Below are 18,883 nucleotides of genomic sequence, written 5' to 3' on the forward strand. Positions count from 1 at the left end.
AAAAAAAAATTCCTTGAGGAAACCAGTGGATTTCCTTCATTTCTGCTCCCACAGTGACTGGTGCTGAAGCACATAATAAATATTTGTGGAATTTAATTAGTCCATGTGACAGAAAAGAGAGAAAGAGAAAGAAATTCACTGGAAGCTGCTGTCCAACACTGTAGTAACACAGTGACTATCTTGCCTTCTAGTTTCTTCCATGTCACAGGTCCTTGGGGTTTCTGTGATTTGTTTTGTTTTTACATATTCAGGGCTTTCCTCCTTCCCCAACCTATTTAATCTCTGATAGACAGAGTGTGGTCCTTAAAGGACACGGACACCATCTGGGAATTTGTTAGAAATGCAGACTTGTAGCACCCACCCACCCAGACCTGTTGATTCAGGATCTGCATTTTAACAAGATCTCCAGGTGATTCCTGGGCACATTCAAGTTTGAAGTATAAATAATAACAACAATTTTTAGATGCTCACCGTGTGCCAGGCTTTATTTGAAGACCCGAATAGACAGCATGTATAATGATAATACTTTGAACCATCTACCTATTGTTGCTCATATTATTTCTATTTTAATGTTTATCACATTGTGTTATTGCTGTCATTTGCCCATCTGTCTCCCTCACTTACTAATAATGTTGTCTTGGGCAAATTACTAAGCTTTTTGTGCCTCCATTTCTTTTTTCATTTGTAAAAATTGAGACAATAATAGAACCTACTTGAAAGGACGATATTAGACAATGCTCGTAAAACACTTAGTCCAGCAACTGGTGCATGTTAAGTGCTCAATAAATGCTTGCTATTATTATTCCAGTTTTTCAATCTTATAGAAAGAATATAGCAATAAGCATCCCTGTACACATTTTTCCCCACATCTGATTATTTCTTTTTGAGAAATTCCTGGAAGTGTCAAGGAATGTTATGTTCAGACTATTTGGGTTCTAAATAGCAAGAGAATGGCCAACTTTCCTAGGTAGGGACCATGACTGATCTCTCAGAGAACAACCAGAAATTAGCATTTCACCCTGAATAGGGGTCTGGTGGCAGGTTCATTTCCCTGGATGAGGCACTTAAGAGCAACTCACTCTCCTTCCAACCCAGCAGCACTCCTCAACCTTGAGGGTAATCCCAAGTCCTCTAAAAGAAACCTCAAAATCTCAGACAACTCCAGTCTTGGCTTCAACTATAAACGCTATGCAAACATGATCATAAGAGCCTGCATACTATTCTACTGAGCCAGAATATAATGCCCATAACTAATCCCCATGGTTGCCTATTTAGGTCTTTACAGTTTTTCAGTTTTATTAAGAACTTGTCAGTTAACGAAAACAATAGGTAAAAAGGTCTTTCCAATGTTTTCCTTCACAGTCCATTTCTAGGATGAAGGAAGGAGTGGTGATTATTGTTAATGCGATAACTTTGTCGCAGGAAATGCAGACCTGGGGCCAGGCCTCCTTTCTAGAGAACCCCCGCCCCCAGCAGCTCCCATTTCAGCCTTAATGAGGGACCTTGCTCCCTTCATTCACTTTAAAATGTCCCTGTGGAGGGCAAAAGAGGGCCCCCTCCCCCTCCCCTGCAAGTGAAAGGAGCTCATTAAGAAGTCTTTTCTCAGGCACAAGGATTCCCGCTGGGAATTTCACCAAGGGGCCAAGTTCTTCCCCAGAGAAAGGTTGGCTCTTCATGCTCTGAAATGCCAAAAAGCATTTAAAAAAATTAAATTTTTGATTGAGATAATTGTAGATTCATGTACAGTAGTAAGAAATAATACAGAGAGATCCCTCAATATACAGATCTTATCTTGCAAAGTGAGATACTGACATTGATGAGATACTGAGATTGATGTGAGATGCAGAACGTTTCTATCACCCCTGAGGATCTGGTGTGTTGCCCAAGGGCATTATAACAGAAGGGATAGATTCCAGATCCTCCTCCTACCAAACACTGGGGGGGAATATACTATGGACATTTTCGTGTTTCCATTTATTATTATCCTCATCATACCTTCAATACTAGCTCCTTTATTATAAAAGCACATAGACAAATGCAAAATTACAGTTGGCCTACACTTTTCAAAAACACCTGTTATAGAAGTCATCAACAAAGGAAGGCTGGGGAATTGCTCCAGATTAAAAGAAACTAAAATAGACAAGATAACTAAATGTAATGTGTGGTCTTGGATGGAGGTAAACAATTATCATAAAATATATTATTGGCACAACAACGTGAATATGCTTAACACTACTGAACTGGGGCGCCTGGGTGGCTCAGTCCTTAAGCATCCCAGGTACATCGGGCTCCCTGCACAGCGGGAAGCCTGCTTCTCCCTCTCCCACTCCCCCTGCTTGTGTTCCCTCTCTCTCTCTCTGTCAAATAAATAAATAAAATCTTTTAAAAAAATAAAAAATAAAAAATAAATAAAAAAACTACTGAACTGTATGCTTGGAAAATGGTTAAGACGGTAAATATTATGTGGGTCTTATTTTTTTTTTAACCACAATTTTAAAAAAGGACATTATTGGAACAATTTTTTTAAAGACTTTAGAGAGAGGGGGCGCCAGGGTGGCTCAGTCGTTAAGTGTTGACTTCGGCTCTGGTCATGATCCCAGGGTCCTGGGATCGGGCCCCGCATGGGGCTCCCTGCTCAGCAGGAAGCCTGCTTCTCCGTCACCCTCTCCCCCTGCTTGTGTTCCCTTTCTCGCTGTCTCTCTCTCTGTCAAATAAATAAATAAAATCTTAAAAAAAAAAGAAAAAGAAAAAAGACTTTAGAGAGAGAAGATTCCCCTGACAAGCAGGGAGTCCCCACGCAGGGCTTGATCCCAGGAACCTGGGATCACGGCCTGAGCCAAAGGCAGACACTCAACCGCCTGAACCACCCAGGCACCCCATTACTGGGACAACTGATGAAATCTGAACATGACTGTAAACTAGATAATGATATTGTATCAATGTTCACTTTCCTGAATTTGATCATTGTACTTTGCTTATGTAGTAAAATGTCTTTGTTCTTCAGAATTACATGCTGAAAGTATTTAAGGTAAAGGGGGATAAAATGGTTGAAGAAATAAAAATTGAAGAGGAGATAAATAGCACAAACACGGCAAAGGTTAACAATTATTGACTCTGGGTAGAGTATAACGGGTATTCTTGCAACTCTTTCGTAAATTTGAGTTTACTTACAGAATAAATTTTAAAGGGGTCAAAAGAAGTTAAATGATCTTTGTTCCCATCCTGTCACAAGGGAAATAAATTTCTATTTTAATATATCTTTCAGTACTAACTGTAGAAGTGCTGGGCATTTACATGCATTTTCTTCCTTAATCCTCTCAGTAAGCCCCCCAGGAGGTCTTAACTCTTATCCTTGTTTTTTTGTGGGAGGGGGGATGGGGCTGATAGAGGAAAGGTGCTATTCAAGGTCCCACGACTGAGTGAGATTGGAACTTCCCATATGTGCTCTCAGGATCATTCTGGAATGGCCTACACTTATTTTCTCTGTTATTTTTGCTTCGAACCATGGACTCATATATATATATATACACTCTTACACTATTTAGCATCTTGCCTTTTCACATACACAGGTATCCATGTATACAGGTATCTTAAGAACGGCGTTACTGGATCTTAGAATGGAATTGCTGGGTTGCCACCTTTCGTTTGGATAGGAGTTGCCAAATTGGCCAAGATTTTAAGTCAACCCTGTGGATATATGTGTCCATTCATGCAACATGTCTTTAGTGAGCATCATGCTGGGTGCTGGGACAGAGCAGTGAACCAGACAAAAACTCCCCTGTTGGAAGACTGTTACTGGCTGAAGAAATGAGCCACTTAAAGTAGGAGGATTAAAAAAAAAAAAAAAGGTAAATCAGGACCAGGTAGGGCGCAAACTCACCAACATATGGAGCAGTGGAGAGATTATTGATTGGTTTTCAAATTGGCTCTGAGCTTGCTGGAAGCCATGGGGAGAGGAGTCGATTCCTCTTTCAGTTTTCTATCCTTGTATCTGCACATTAATGTAAACAGCCCTCTATTGTTGGACTCCTAGGACAATTTCAGTTCTCTTGACTTTTGCATGGGAGGTGGTGAAGAACTTGCTTACCCATTCAAAAGTCTCCCTTAATCTCAAGATTTTTCTTTGACATAAATTCTACAAGTGGAATTCCTGGGGTAAAGGTTACACCTTTTTAAGATCCTTGGCCTAAGCTCCAATGGACTTTTAAACTGCCTCCCCTAGAAATTTGTTTTTTAAAGGGCCCTTTGGGCAGTTCCTAGTTTTGAGGGTGGGGGTGATAATGCCTCCACCTTTGGGGAATCTCTCGCCCCTTATTTCAAATTCAAGGTAGGAATCTCTTTGCCTGAGAAAATGAGGCCTCGGATCTCTATTGTCTGTTTTGTTTTTCTCCTCAGGACAATTATAAAATGAATGCCTGGCCTAGCCCTGCTTTAGGACTGCAATGCAAATCGCTGCAGGGTGCTGAGAAGAGACCTGGGTGTAACCTGGGAGGGGCTGCCAGGGGAACTTTCTCTTCTAGACCACTTTTATTATCTGAAAGATGGGAAAGTCCCTTTGGTCCTCCGGGCAGCAGATATTTATTGACCACCTTCTGTATGCCAGGCCCTGTGCTAGGTGCTGGGGCCACGCGGTGATCTAGACAGATTACTGCTCTGCCCCCATGCAGCTCACAATCTAACGGGGGAGACACACTGGATTTGAAGAGTCGCTGAAGGGCAGTATGAAGCTAGGAAGGAGGGGCGGTTGGTGAGCAGGTTCAGTGCGGGGGGGGGGGGCAAGCGTCTGGTGGGGGTAAGCCAGCTGTGGGTAGACCTGAAAGGTGAATGGAAGTTAAGCAGACTAAGTCGTCCACCTCTGACTGGCCCTGGACATGGGCATCAACATAACAATCAAGGGGAAGCCTGGGGGTCTTGGGCTTGTCACCCTACCTTCTCTCACTACCCCCCAGGTCAGCATGACTCAGTAATCACCTTCCGAAGGCCAGCCTGCCGGCAGGGTTATCTACAAACTGTGTGTATAAGGACTTCCTGAAGCTTGGTGGGAGAGGGCCTGCCCAGAGGAGATAAGGACAGGTCTGGACAGGTCTGTTTATCCCAAAACAAAAGAGGAGGCAGAGTCCAGATCCAGAGTGAATCCAAGAAGTAGAATCCTTCTTTTCCAGTCCCTCAACAATGGTTACTATTACTGTATCAGACACTGTGTGAAGCACCTTCCATGGGGCTTTTGTATAACCTTAAGGAAACTTCTGAAGCAGGTACTAGAAGGGCCAGGGAACCTCGCGGCAGGTCACTCAGGTGTCAGAAGCCGTGCCCTAAGCCACAGGGCTTCTGTACTGTCAGCCAGGCAACTCTGTAACATGTGTTTCCTGTACCATTTAACTTTTCACAACAATACAATGAGGAAAAGATTGGGAGCTTTTTTTAAGGGAGGAATCCAAGCCTTAGATAGAAAAGATCATCGCTAGAGCTAAGTCCCAAGCCCATGTTCCCTGACTCACCAACAAATATTTACTGAGCACCTATTATGAGCTAGGCCCTAAGGTAGGTGCACAGTGAACAAAATATAGCTGCAGTCAAAACAGATAGATGAGCTGTCCCTTGTGGAACTTACATTGTAGTCAGGTAGACAGGCGGCAATAAGTAAGTAAATACATAGCACATTGGATGATCGTGAGGATGGGGAGTGCTGGGGGAGGAGGGTGGGGGCTTGCTCTTTAATAGGCAGGCTAGGGAAGGCATCTTTAATAAAGTGTTATCTGAGGAAAGACCTGAAGGAAGTGAAGAAATGAGCCATGAAAATGTCTGGGGGGAAGAATTCCAAGTAGAGGGGTAACTGCAGAGGCCCTGAGGTCAGAGTGTGCGTGGTGTGTTCAAGAAAAAGCAGAGGTCACTGGTGAGAACTGAAGACAGTAGAAGGTGGGATTGGGTCGAGGTCATAGAGGCCCTTGTGGGCCATTGGAAAGACTTAGGCTTTTGCCCTGAGTGAGATGGGGAGTCGTGGGAGATCTTTGAACAAAGACCAGTCTGCTCAGGAAGAGGAGACAGGAGTGGGCAAGGTTGGAAGCAGAGAGCCCAGTAAGAGGGGTTGATGCAAGATTCTAGTGGAGTAAGGATGGTAGCTTGTACAAGGCACTGGCAAAAGAAGGGTGGTGAGGGTCAGATTTGGAATCAGAGTTGAAGGAAAAACTTTCAGATGTGCTGACAGATCCTGTGTGAGAGAAGGGAGTGAAAAATGATACCAAGGTTTTTGGCTCCATTCCACACTGTACCATCTTCCTCATTTGACAGTGTGGGAAGCCAGTGCCCAGACTGGGGAAAATATTTGCACAGGGTCACTCAGTGGGTTGATGGAAGAATGAGATCAGGCTGCTGATCTTCCCTTTACCATCCTACCTCCCTGAGCAGTCAAACCTAAGCTTCCAAAAATAAAGGAAGGCCCACCGGTACTTTATGGTTTGTCTGAAAGTGAGAGAAAGATAGATAATAAGCAAGGGTTTCAAGGGAAGAAACGTTTATTGAGCACTTACTGTGGGGATAAATGTAGTCCCTGCACTCAGGTAGCTCAGAGCCTAAATACATGTGTCCCAGGGAATGAGAAGTTAATTGCTTATTGGAACTGAAAGGAGGAATAGAACTTATCTGGTCAGAAAGAAATACATTCCTTTAGGCACTGGAGAGGAGATGAGATTTTTGTTTTCCTCCCATTAAAATAAAAGAAGGCAGAAAAAATGTGTACGTGGGGAGTGTCCCCCATCCCCCCCCCATTAAAAAATATAAAGATCTAGAATAGGCAGTCAGTGGTGGAAAAAATTAGAACACTAATTATCTTTGTAGTAGTTGGGGCAGAGATTGCCTGGAAGGAACAATAGAACTTTCCAGGGTGATGATGATGTTCTATATCTTGATAGGGGTTTGGGTACACGGGGAGCACACACAGTGTGTGTATGCATGTATGAATGTTCAGTAAATGTACAGTTAAGATTTGTTTGTGTCTTTTATGTAAATTTTACATTGAAGACAAAAAAGTATAAACAAATATTAAACTCTAGTTAATGAAATGCATGTTGAAATGTTCAGAAGGAAGTGTACTGATGTCTGCAATTTCCTTTGAAATGCTTCAAAAGATAAGATGGATAGATGGATGGATGGATGGATGAATGGATGGATGGAGAGATGTATAAAATGTCAATGGCAAAATATGGGTAGGAGGTCTAAGGGGGTTCCCCATAAGTTCTTTCAACTTGGCTGAGTCTTAGAATATTTTCCATAATAAAATGTTGGAGAATTATACAAGTAATTAATAAATTGTTATATAGTCATCTTGGACAATTGAATGGTAACTGTAAAAACTGGAAATGTACATACATATGAGGAGGAATGTAGAGGAATGTTCTTGGTAACCAGGATTGTAATGGGAAAAACCTGTAAGCCAATGAATTGTCCACTAACAGGATCAACTGTGCAATAAATTGCAGCCCGTTCATACCGTGGGATTCTGTGAAGCAGTTACAAAGAATGGCAGAGTCATACAGGTTGACATGGACATTTTGTTCACGTGGGTCGACCAAGCAAAGGACTAAATGTTACACATATGAACATAACGTGGCCTTAACGTGCTCCCCACGTACCTCCAGGGCTTTGGGTTTGGCACTGAGAGTGACCTGTGTGGAGGTTTCAAGCAGAGGGTGGTACTGGAGTAGGGGGACTATGCCTCTATCATCTAAGATTCTTTAGGCATCTGCCTGGGTGTAGCAGACAAGAACTTCGGGTGGGCACCCTAGAACTTGGGAGGTGGGCAAGAGGTTTCCTGGAGGCCCCGAGGATGGGACCAGAATGGGCGCTGGGGCCTAGACATTTAAAAGGTAAACACGGCCTAGTTGCTTGTTGCTGTCGCCATCACCCACCATCCCAGGTGATGTTTCTTCAGGGAGATCTCTAGACTCAAGTTCGTGCCGTGTGCATGAGGACAAACATGAGGGCATGCGTCATCCCTTTGGACACTCACCAGACCACATCTGGACAGGCGAGGCTGTTCTACCAGATAGCAAGTGGCTGAAGCAAGACTTATTCAAAGAACTTCCAAAAAGTAGAAACCTATCAAGTATGGGTGAATACCTCATTGCATGATCACCACAAAATATGGAGGAGGGGCACCTGGCTGGCTCACTGTCAGAAGAGTGTGTGACTCTTGACCTCAGGTTTAGAGACTACTTAAATAAATAAAAAACTTAAATATATATGGAGGGACATTCAAGAGTAAGGCATGCTGTCTGTTTAAGGCTCAGGATGAGGAAAGCAATCAATAGTTTAGGCCTGGGACCCAAGTCAAAAGCCAAAGACAGATCACAGACTATTTTGCAGTGGAGGCTCTTCTCACAAGGGCCACTTTGAGGGCGGGGACAGTAGTGCTGTGTTCTTTCCTTTTTTTTTTTTAAAGTTTGTTTATGTAATCTCTACACCCAATGTGGAACTCAAAGTCAAAACTGGAGATCAGGGGGCGTCTGGGTGTCTCAGTTGGTTAAGCCGCTGCCTTCGGCTCAGGTCATGATCCCAGGGTCCTGGGATCGAGCCCCACATCGGGCTCCCTGCTCAGCAAGGAGTTTCCTTCTCCCTCTCCCTCTGCCTGCCACTCTCCTTGCTTGTGCTCTCTCTGTGTCAAATACATAAATAAAATCTTAAAATAAAAAAAAAAAGTGGAGATCAAGAGTCCTGTGTTCTTCTGACTGAGGTACCCAGGCGCCCCAGGGCTGTGTTTTCTTTTTTTTTTAAGATTTTATTTATTTATTTGACCCAGAGAGACACAGCGAGAGAGGGAACACAAGGGGAGTGGGAGAGGGAGAAGCAGGCTTCCCGCGGAGCAGGGAGCCCGATGTAGGGCTTGGTATCAGGACCCTGGGATTACGAACTGAGCCGAAGGCAGGCGCTTAATGACTGAGCCACCCAGGCGCCCAGGGCTGTGTTTTCTTAACCATGTCTTTCACCTTTTAAAAATGATCTCCAGGGCACCTGGGTGGCTCAGTTGGTTAAGCCTCTGACTCTTAATTTCAGCTAGGTCATGATCTCAGGATCCTGAGATCTAGCCCTGTGTCCAGCTCCCTGCTCAGCAGGGAGTCTGCTTCTCCCTCTCCCCTGCCCCTCCCCGTGCCCATGCATGTACTCTCTCAAATCAATCAGTCAATCAATCAATCAATCTTTTAAAAAAATTATCTCCTTAGGCAATTCAGGGGAAGCAAATTAGGAGTACTACTATCACTATGAATAATGATAATAAATAACTTGAGCATTCATTCACTTGATGTCTGGAGAAATTGGGATAAAATGTTATCTATAGATACAGAGACTGTATATCTATAGATACAGAGACTATCCCAAATGAAGGGAGGGCTTTTTTGCCTTCTACCAGCTACCATTGTGCGGGACACTATGCAAAATGCTTTATTTACATCTGATCACATTAATAACCTGTCTTCTGAAAAGCCTCCAATGACTTCACTTCTTAAGGTTTCATGATCTGGCCCCTGCCTTCTTCACCAGATTCTTTCTCTCCCCCTGCATGCTCCAGCCACACGGGCCTCCCCTCAGTTCCCTGTGTTCCAGGACCTTAGCAAGTGCTATTCCCACTGCCTAGAACACATTTCCCTCCATCCTGTAGCCTGCATTCCCTCAGAGCTCTTTCTCAGAGAATATTTCTCAGCCCCACTTCCTCTTACTTACCCTGTGCTTGTCTTCTTAGCATTTAACACAATTGTAATCTCATAATTGTTCATGAGATCAATTCAGTTAATTCGTGTCTGTTTCCCTACTCAGTTGTAAGCTCCAGGAGGGCAGCCCCAGGACTGAGTCCCTTTTTGTTGTCTGCTTTATCCCCAGTCCTTACCATAGCACCTGGCAGGTAGTTCCATAAATTAAATAAATATCCACACCCTCCTCCACCAAGGCATCCTCTTCAGTGACAGCAGCAAGGAAAGAACTGCTTCTGTAGGGGATGGAGAGAGAGATGCAGGACAAGGAGAAGGGCAGCCCACTTCCTATCCTAACTTCCATGCCCACCCCAGGGCATTTCCCTATTTTGAAGGAGAGAAAGGAGTAGATAGAAGGTGCCAGGAGCAAAGCCTCAGGATAGAGTTTCCCTGGCTCAGAGGGTAGGGGGCAGACTCACATCCCCAGGCAAAGGAAAGTCAGTGGGGCTGTGCAGCCAGCAAAGGGCTCTTAGGGAGAAGTAGGATGCATCCCCCTGTTCATCAGTGCCACCTTCTAGGAACCATGCTAAACCTTTTATAGGGTAGCAAGGTGGTTAAGACCACAGCCTAGAATTTAATCCCAGCTCTCAGCACACTTCCTGGCAGTATGACTTCGAATAATTACTCTGCCTCTGTGGGCCTCAGTTTCCCCCTGTGTAAAATGGAGATAACACTCCTTTCTACTTCATGAAGCTGCCCCAAGAATCAGTGCGTAATACGTGCAAAACACTGAGCCAAGTGTCTGGCACATCTCTTGATGGCTGCTACTAACATACTTATTTAATAATAACAAATAATACCTGGCCACTGTGTACTTGTCTAGGTAGGTATATTTAAAGCAGATCTTTCAATGGCCCATTTTTAGGTTTAAAAAAAGGCATAAAAGAAAAAAAAAGACATAAAAGAATTCTGTGGGTGGACTGGGGTAGAGAGGTCTGGGTGTTTCTGTTGAAAACGAAAGGTGAGGAACCCACTTTGCACATGAACGTGGCCTCAGATGACACTGCAGTTAAGACCAAGTACTTTACAATAGGGCTCTTTCACATACACGGGCTCTGCGGATCCCTGCAGTCACTCCCGGAAGTAGGCATTACTATTATTATTATTCCAATCAGACTGGGAGTTGACTGAGGCTCAAACTCCTTAGCATAGCACACACAGAATGGGGGTGGGGTGGGGGTCCGTGCAGAGTGGGGGTCGAACTGGGAGTCTAGTTGCAGCTCTGCCACCAACCAGTTATGGCTTTCAGGCAAACTGCCTTGCCTTGCACAGCCTCAGTTTCCTTGACTGTAAAATGGGGCTCATCACACTAGATGTTGGTTGCAGATCCAGAAGTGAACTGGGCTTGCCTTAAGCAGCAGGGAGCCCAAGGGACAGGGTTCTGTGATGCTGAGGGGGCAGCGGGAGTGTTCCTCTCCGCACCTGCTAAGGGCTGAGACAGCCAGGGGAGCAGGGGAGCATGAATTCACTATTAATAACAATGTATTTTTTAAAAAGTTTTTATTTAAGTAATCACTATGCCCAACGTGGGGCTCGAACTCAGGACCCCAAGATCAAGAGTCACGACCCTGAGATCAAGGGTCACAGGTTCTTCCAACTGAGCCAGTCAGGCGCCCCAATAACAATGTATTTTTTTTTTTTAATTTAACAAGCACCTTTATGGTTGTTATGGTTCAAAAAGCCCGATATGTATTAACTCATATGATTCTCACAACAATTCTACGAAGTAAGGATTCTTATTACCTCCATTTTATGGATGATGAAATCGAGACAGAGAGATGAAGTCACCTGTTCATAAAAATACCTACCGCATCTGAGGTACCTATTATGCAACAAGCACAGTGCTTAGCATTTTGCATGTTGTTAAAACCTGTAGCTGCTGTGAGAGCTGAAAAAATGGTGGTAGAATTCAACACAAATATAATATTTAACCATGACATGGGTGTAAGTCCATCAATGTGTTGATTAGCACAAAGGCATGAAGGATATATATATATTTATGTGTGCTTTTTTTAAAAATTAAGTAATCTCTACACCCTACATGGAGCTTGAACTCATGACCCCGAAATCAAGAGTCGCATGCTCTTCTGATTTAGCCAGCATGGCACCCCATATGTGTGGGGTTTTTGTTTTTTGTTTAAAAAATTTTTTTTCAAGGTTTTATTTTTAAGTAATCTCTACATCCAATACCGGACTCGAACTTACAACTCCGACATCAAGAGTCACATGCTCTACTGAGCCAGGCGGCCCTTGTTTTTTTAGTATTTTAATTAATTAACTAATTAATGGAGCGCAATGCGGGGCTTGAACTCAGGACCCTGAGATGAAGACCTGAGCTAAAATCAAAAGTCGGACACTTAACCAACTGAGCCACCCAGGTGCACCTAAAATTTTATTTTAAGTAGGCTCCATGTCCATGCCCAATGTGGGGCTCGAAGTCACAACCCTGAAATTAAGAGGTGCGTGCTCTACCGACTAAGCCCCCCAGGTACACCTGTGTGGTTTATTTTTTTAACATTAATTTTCAGGGGGCATCTTTTTATTTGATATAATCCCTCATTTAATTTATAGAAGAGTTGTAGGAGTAGTAGTAGGAACTCATGAATGAATGTCTTTTTAACCAGATTTTCCTTTTGTTTACATTTTCTTCCATTTGCTTTACATTCTCCCTCTCCCATACATATGCATATTGTTTGTTTCTGAACCATTTAAGGGCAAATTGGTGCCAGTGTGCCCCTTTACCTCTAAATACTTTATAGTGTTTATTTCCTAAGAGCAAGGACATTCCCTTATCTATGTTTTTTTTTTTTAGATGACGAAACAAATGACCTTTAATCACAGAATTTTTGTTGTCTTCTTAATAAACATTGATTACCATACCATCATGAGTATAATGATTGTGATCTGTTATGATAATTTTTTTTTACTTACTGTTTATTTTAAATATTTTGTTTTTATTTTATTATTATTACTATGGCTTTTATTTTTAAATAATCTCTATACCCAATGTGGGGCTCGAACTCACAACCTGGAGATCAGGAGTCCACCGCTCCACTGACTGAGCCAGACAGGCGCCCCTGCTAAAATAAATTTTTTTTAAAAGATTTTTTTATTTATTTGACAGAGAGATAGTGAGAGAGAGACTACAAGCAGGGGGAGCGGGAGAGGGAGAAGCAGGCTTCCCGCGGAGCAGGGAGCCCAACGCAGACTGGATCCCAGGACCCTGGGATCATGACCTGGGCTGAAGGCAGACGCTTAACTGACTGAGCCACCCAGGTGCCCCTAAAATAAATTTTTAAAGAAACACCGTTGCAGGGGCGCCTGGGTGGCTCAGTTGGTTGAGCGACTGCCTTCAGCTCAGGTCATGATCCTGGCGTCCCGGGATCGAGTCCCGCATCGGGCTCCCTGCTCAGCAGGGAGTCTGCTTCTCCCTCTGACCCTCCTCCCTCTCCTGCTCTCTGTCTCTCATTCTCTCTCTCTCAAATAAATAAATAAAATCTTTAAAAAAAAAAAAAAAAGAAAGAAACACCGTTGCACTGGTGTCCAACATGGGAAGACCAGAAATCGATCTGGAAACATAGATTCTCTTTCTACCCTTCCGTGTTCTCCACTGCCTGTGTGTATGTCTATGTGTGTAGTAAGCTATATGAATTTTATTTATTTTTTATTTTTATTAAGTAATCTCTAGGCCCATCAACGTGGGGCTTGAACTCAAGACCCCAAGAACAAGAGTTGCACTCTCCACCGACTGAGCCAGATAGACTCCCTAACTATATGGTTTTTAAAATTTTTTATTATTTATTTATTTTTCAGATTTATTTACTTATTTGACAGAGAGAGAGAGACAGCGAGAGCAGGAACACAAGCAGGGGGAGCAGGGGAGGGAGAAGCAGGCTTCCTACTGAGCAGGGAGCCCGATGCGGGGCTCGATCCCAGGGTCCTGGGATCGTGACTTAAGCCGAAGGCAGAGGCTTAAGGACTGAGCCATCCAGGCACCCCTATATGGTTTTTTTAAACATCAAAAAGCAAAATCTTGGGGAGTATGGGGGGGAAAAGGCAAAATCTTTCATAAAAATTTTTCTTTGGGGGCTGGAGCCTTGTCTGCCCAACTGGGTAATCCAGCACCAATGTTTTCATTTAATGGTTCATTCATTGGTCCCAGTGGCAATGAAGTATTCTCTCTCTTTGGCTGAGGAAACTGAGGCTCAAAGAGACCAGGTGATTTATCAGATTCATGCAACCTTAGAGGCAGAATTCAAACCACCATGTCTGATGAAAAATCCCCCTTGTAGGACATGGGGTCCGCCCCTCTGAGAATGAGTGCTGGAGGAGGGGGTGTGGTGTGGGAGATATATATGGCATGCCCTTCCACCTAGACAGTGAAAGGAGCATTGGACAGAGTCAGGGGACATGGGTACCAGCCCAGGTCACAGTGTGAATCCATATTCACGTGGCCATGGCAGACCTGCTGAGCTCCCCTCCAAATCCACATTATGTAAACCTTCCTCATTTAGGTAAATGCACTGCCCTTCACCCAGATGCTTAGGCTAAAATTCTAGGGGCCATCCTTGATGCCATCCCTCCCTTTCCCCCTGGGGCCATCAGCACTACTTGGCCCAATCTCCACAATCTATCCCAAATTCAGTCACTTTTCTCCACCTCCTCTGCTCCCACCATGATCCAGGCTACGAACCTCAGTTTTCCAGATCAGGTCTCCTCCCCATCCACCTCCCCACTTGGATCTGCTTTAAACATCTAAGTCAGATCACGGCTTAAATGGTGACATTCAAAATCCCTGCCATGGCTTATTGGTCCCACAAGACCTGGCCCCCTATTATTTCTCCCCTCCTCACTCCCTCTGCTCTGGCTACACTGGTGTCCTGGCTTTCCCTACCACATGCCATCCACAAGCTGAATCCTGACCTAGGTCTTGTCCTGGCTGCATCAATCCTGTCTCCATTTTATCTTCTTCCCAGATTGATCCACACCGGATAGTCTCTTATTTGCTTATTTATGTTCATTTTCTGACACTCCCTACCCAACAAGTAAGCTATGGGCTTTCCTGTCTGAATTCCTAGCCAGCTGCCTGCTACATAGCAGGTGCTCAGTCAAGGTCAGGCTGTCTGGCTGACTCACTTTGCACAAGTCCCTCTCTTCTCTGGGCCTCAGTCCCCTCATCTGAAAAGGCGCCCTGATTCTCCTTGCCCTGACTCCTCGTGGAGCGGCTCTGAGGCTCAAATGAGGTGGTGAATATAACGAATGAACTTTGCAAACTATAAAGTTCTGTGTCTTAGGGAGACATCATGCCATTTTTCTTCCACCCGTTCTCCTGGCATTCACCCTCCTTTCCAAATGATAGGACTCAGAACACTTGCTCATTGAGACCCTCTCCTTTTTTCTTCCTGAAATTAGGTGGTCTGCTCTTCCCAGAAATGTCTGCCTTGTCCCCAGAAACCCAACCCTTTGGCATCTAAACTAGGCCTCCTAGGTGTTCTCGGTGGTACATCTTTTGCCACGTGGCAGGTCTTGGCTTAGGGATCAGGCCCAGCAGCCCTCCCCACAAGCCCACCAGCTTATATATTTCTTTCCCCTAAAGGCATACCTCAGATGGTGGGGACAAGCCACAGGTCCTCTGGGGGGATCCCCTTCTTCCTACACGGACTGGAACCCAATTTTGGATGTTTGTGCCAGTGGCCAAGAAGTTCCTCCTGCTCATTCACAGGAGGCTCCCCCATCTCACTTTCACATTTCCTTAACCTCCATCCAGGTTCCTAGGTAGGACAAGATCCAATAGGTTTGGAAATGTTTGCAGCTGCCAGAGAATTTGCCATTTAGTTATTTGCAAATACCTGGTAGGAGATGAAGGGAGAAAGCTGTGCTTTTACTCAGAGAGCTGGAGCCCCGGAGGCAGGAAACCTGTGTTCTTTCATTCATTCATTCAACAAACTTGTGTTGAACTCCTCCTGTGGGACTGGAAATACAGCTTGGACCTAGACAGACAGATGTGGTTTCTGCCCTCATGGAGTATGGTTTATAGTGTGTGTCTGTAACAAGAAAAAAACAAGAAAAAGAAAGATGTAAACAAGGGGGCGCCTGGGTGGCTCAGTTGGTTAAGCAACTGCCTTCAGCTCAGGTCATGATCCCAGGATCCTGGGATCGAGTCCCACATCGGGCTCCCGGCTCAGCAGGGAGCCTGCTTCTCCCTCTGACCCTCTCCCCTCTCATGCTGTTTCTCTCCCGCTCACTCTCTAATAAATAAATAAATAAATAAATAAATAAATAAATAAAATCTTTAAAAAAAAAAAGATGTAAACAAGGAAATATCCAAAACAATTTGAAATAGCTCTGCATGGGGTGCTTGGGTGGCTCAGGTCATGATCTCTAGGGGTCCTGGGATGGAGCCCCAAATCTGGCTCCCTGCTCAGCAGGGAGTCTCCTTCTCCCTCTTCCTCTGCCCCTCCCCCTGCCTCTCCCTCTGCCCCCTCCCATGCTCGCTCTCTCTCAAATAAATAAATAAAATCCTAAAAAAATTTGAAATAGCTCTGAGAGCTACAAAGGGAATGACATCAGATAGGAGGGATGGAGTGGGGAGGCTGTTAGGTGGGGTGGTCAGGAAAAGCATCTCTAGAAGATGACCTTTTGGGGAGAGAACAGAAAGGTGAGAGACTGGCCATGCAGAGTCCTCTGGACAAGGAATGTCCAGGAACATGCTTGATGTGTTTGAGGAACAGCCAAGAGGTGAGAAGGTTGAGTGAAGTGGGGCAGGGGGAGGATAGGAGATGCCTGGAAAGGCAGGCAGGAGCCAGCTCCTATAGGGCCTGTAGGCCATCCTGTCGTCATTCATTTTTCTTTCATTCTTTCATTCAACACATATTTATTAGGCATCTCCTGTGTGCTAAGATACACGGAGACCCTGACCTCGCAGTCTAATGTGTGGAGAAACACACAATAAACAGATAAACAATATATGGATATAAATACCAGGTACAATAAATATTAGGAAGTACTGTTTTCCAATAGTTCAACACCCTTTAAGGGCAGAGGCACTTGAGACCTAAGAGTGGGGCTTCTTCTGCTTGTGAGGCCGGCTGGACCTGAGAACCCAGGCGGCAAAGGACCCGGCCGCCTTCCCTGTCTGCTCTCCTCTCCCTTCCCCTCAAGATGGCTGACAAAGGCCCAGCAGGGTGGGAGGAAGGAAGGACCTGTCCGAGGGTCCAGAGGGGGTGACTGACTGGCTGAGGCACGGCAGCGCCCAGGTGGCATTGCGGCTGGAGGTGGGGGTAGAGGGGAGACTCCGCCGCTGTGTGACTCCAGTGGGGGCACGTCCCTCTCTGGGCCGCGCATCCTGCTCAGGGTGGGGGGCGGGGAAAGGGGGCCCCCGCTGAGTCCCAGTGTGTGTGTGTGTGTGTGTGTGTGTGTGTGTGTGTGTGTGTGTTTGGGGGGTGATGTCGGCTAGGGCCCCATTAGGGTCTGTTAGCCCGATGGGTGATTTAACAGGCGGAGGGGGGACAGGAGGCGGCGCCTGTGGAGGAGGGGCGGAGGGGAGGCTCCGAAGTGATTTCAAATTTCCCTCGTCCCCACCCCCCGTTTCCCCCCCCACCCCCCGCGCCCGGGGCCGGCTCTGAGTGGCTGCGGCGGGGGCGCCCCCGGGCGGGGGCGGGGCGAGCGCCAGGCCGGGGTTACAAGGGGCCTCGGCACCGCCCCCTCCCCACCCACTCTCGCAGCCCGGTCAGGCCTGAGCTGCCTCGGCGCAGCAGCCGCCCCCCAGCCCCGCGGCCGCAGCCCGCGTGGACGCTCCGAGCGCCCCCCGACGGACGCAACCGGCCCACTGGCAGGCCGGCGAGCGGGCGGCCGCCGCGCCAGGCCGGCAGCGCGGGGGTTAAGTGGCCCAAGTAAACGTAGTTCGGCGATCGGCGCCGGAGATTCGCGAGCCGAGCGCCCTGCGCGGCCGCCCGCCGGCCTCCCGCCAGCCTGTCCCGACCCGCGGCTCGCCCGCAGAGCGGCGCCCGAGCCAGGTTCTCGGCAGGTGAGCGCCCCGTGGCCCCGGGGAGGCTCGTCAGTCCGGGGGTCCGGGCCTGGTGGGGGAGGGGACAGCGGAGGGGTCCCGGGACTGCCAGGAGGGACCCTCTTCCTGGGACGTCCGGGGGAGGCGGCTCCCATCCGGCTGGAGACCCGGCATGGTAGGGGAAGAGGGGTGGACCACCTGTGGCAAGAAGGAAAAAGGGGGGAAAGGACATGGGATTTGAAGGGATACGAGTGGGATAGTCATGCTGTATTCCCAAGACCCCGAGGGAGAGAAGTTCGTCCCCAGGGAGGGAGACGGGGTGGCCTTGCGGTCTAGAGTCGAGGGGAGGACGTGTCCCTCCGGAGAGGAGGGGAGGAAGAACTTCGGTCATTGGGAGGGGGTGTCCTTACCTGCCCTCGGCTTCAGAGCGAGCCTCCTTATAGGCGGGGGAAGGAATTCAGCCAGGAAGGTGGGCGTCCGTCCTTCATGACTTAGACCTGTGGGTTTCAGGCTAAGGGGCCGTTTTCTCCCCTCCCAGGGATAGAAGGTAACTAGTGGATGTGCGGGCGAGCAGGTGGGCCAGGGTGTGCGCCAGAGGGGTGGTCTTTCGGGGTCCTCCCTAGATGAGCCACCCCGGCGAGGCATCGCGGGGCTTCGGGGACGCCCTCGGGAAGGGCTGCCCTCTCCCTGTACACACCTGGCGGGGGAGGAGCCGGGTCGGGGTGGCGCCGCCCTGCCCCGGTCACACTGCCTGCCCTGGGGGCTCACTTTCCATTTTTCCCCTTCCGGGATGAAGCTGGTCCCACTTCCCACACTCCGCAAACTGAGGTCTCAAAAGCTGTAGCACCACCTCCCAGAAGAACAGCATCCTTCTGATTGTCGGAGGGTAGGTGATGAGTCCCACTTCGCAGGAGAAAAAGTGGAAGCCAAGAGAGACTGTGGGGTGAACTTAGCAAGTTAGCAGCAGGGAACCGTTCTTGGGCCCAGGCTTTCCTGCTGGATTCACTCACCTGTGGCAAAGAAGGGCAGCCGTCTGGACTCAGCCCCAGGACTGTGCTTCGACCTCCAGCTTGCCTTTCCCCCTTATCCCCTGGCCTGAGAGACTGAGCCCTTGTGCTTCCTCATCTCCCCCCGCCCC

General features: G+C 46.9%; 1 protein-coding gene and 1 long non-coding RNA gene across 8 annotated transcripts in view; one reads left to right on the top strand and one right to left on the bottom strand.

The window, feature by feature from the left end:
• Positions 1 to 13,187: 13,187 nt before the first annotated feature.
• Positions 13,188 to 18,426, bottom strand: LOC115943525 (uncharacterized). The gene is made up of 3 exons (XR_004078094.2): positions 18,156 to 18,426; positions 15,590 to 15,784; positions 13,188 to 15,511 (listed from the first exon to the last, which is right to left on the bottom strand). It is a non-coding gene; the product is annotated as an uncharacterized LOC115943525 (long non-coding RNA).
• Positions 17,546 to 18,883, top strand: part of DNMT3B (DNA methyltransferase 3 beta) — a 42,352-nt gene continuing 41,014 nt past the window's right edge. For 2 of the 7 annotated variants that reach the window (XM_081833075.1, XM_031036326.2), the window contains exon 1: positions 17,550 to 17,766. The gene's annotated coding sequence lies outside the window, so the exon portion shown is untranslated. Of the gene's footprint in view, positions 17,767 to 18,883 lie in introns of all 7 variants that reach the window. The other 5 variants (XM_006740979.3, XM_031036327.2, XM_081833076.1 and 2 more) reach the window with 5 other exon arrangements.

This window comes from Leptonychotes weddellii, chromosome 10 (genome assembly GCF_054177405.1).
Source record: "Leptonychotes weddellii isolate Sample4059 chromosome 10, ASM5417740v2, whole genome shotgun sequence".
Lineage (NCBI taxonomy): Eukaryota > Metazoa > Chordata > Mammalia > Carnivora > Phocidae > Leptonychotes > Leptonychotes weddellii.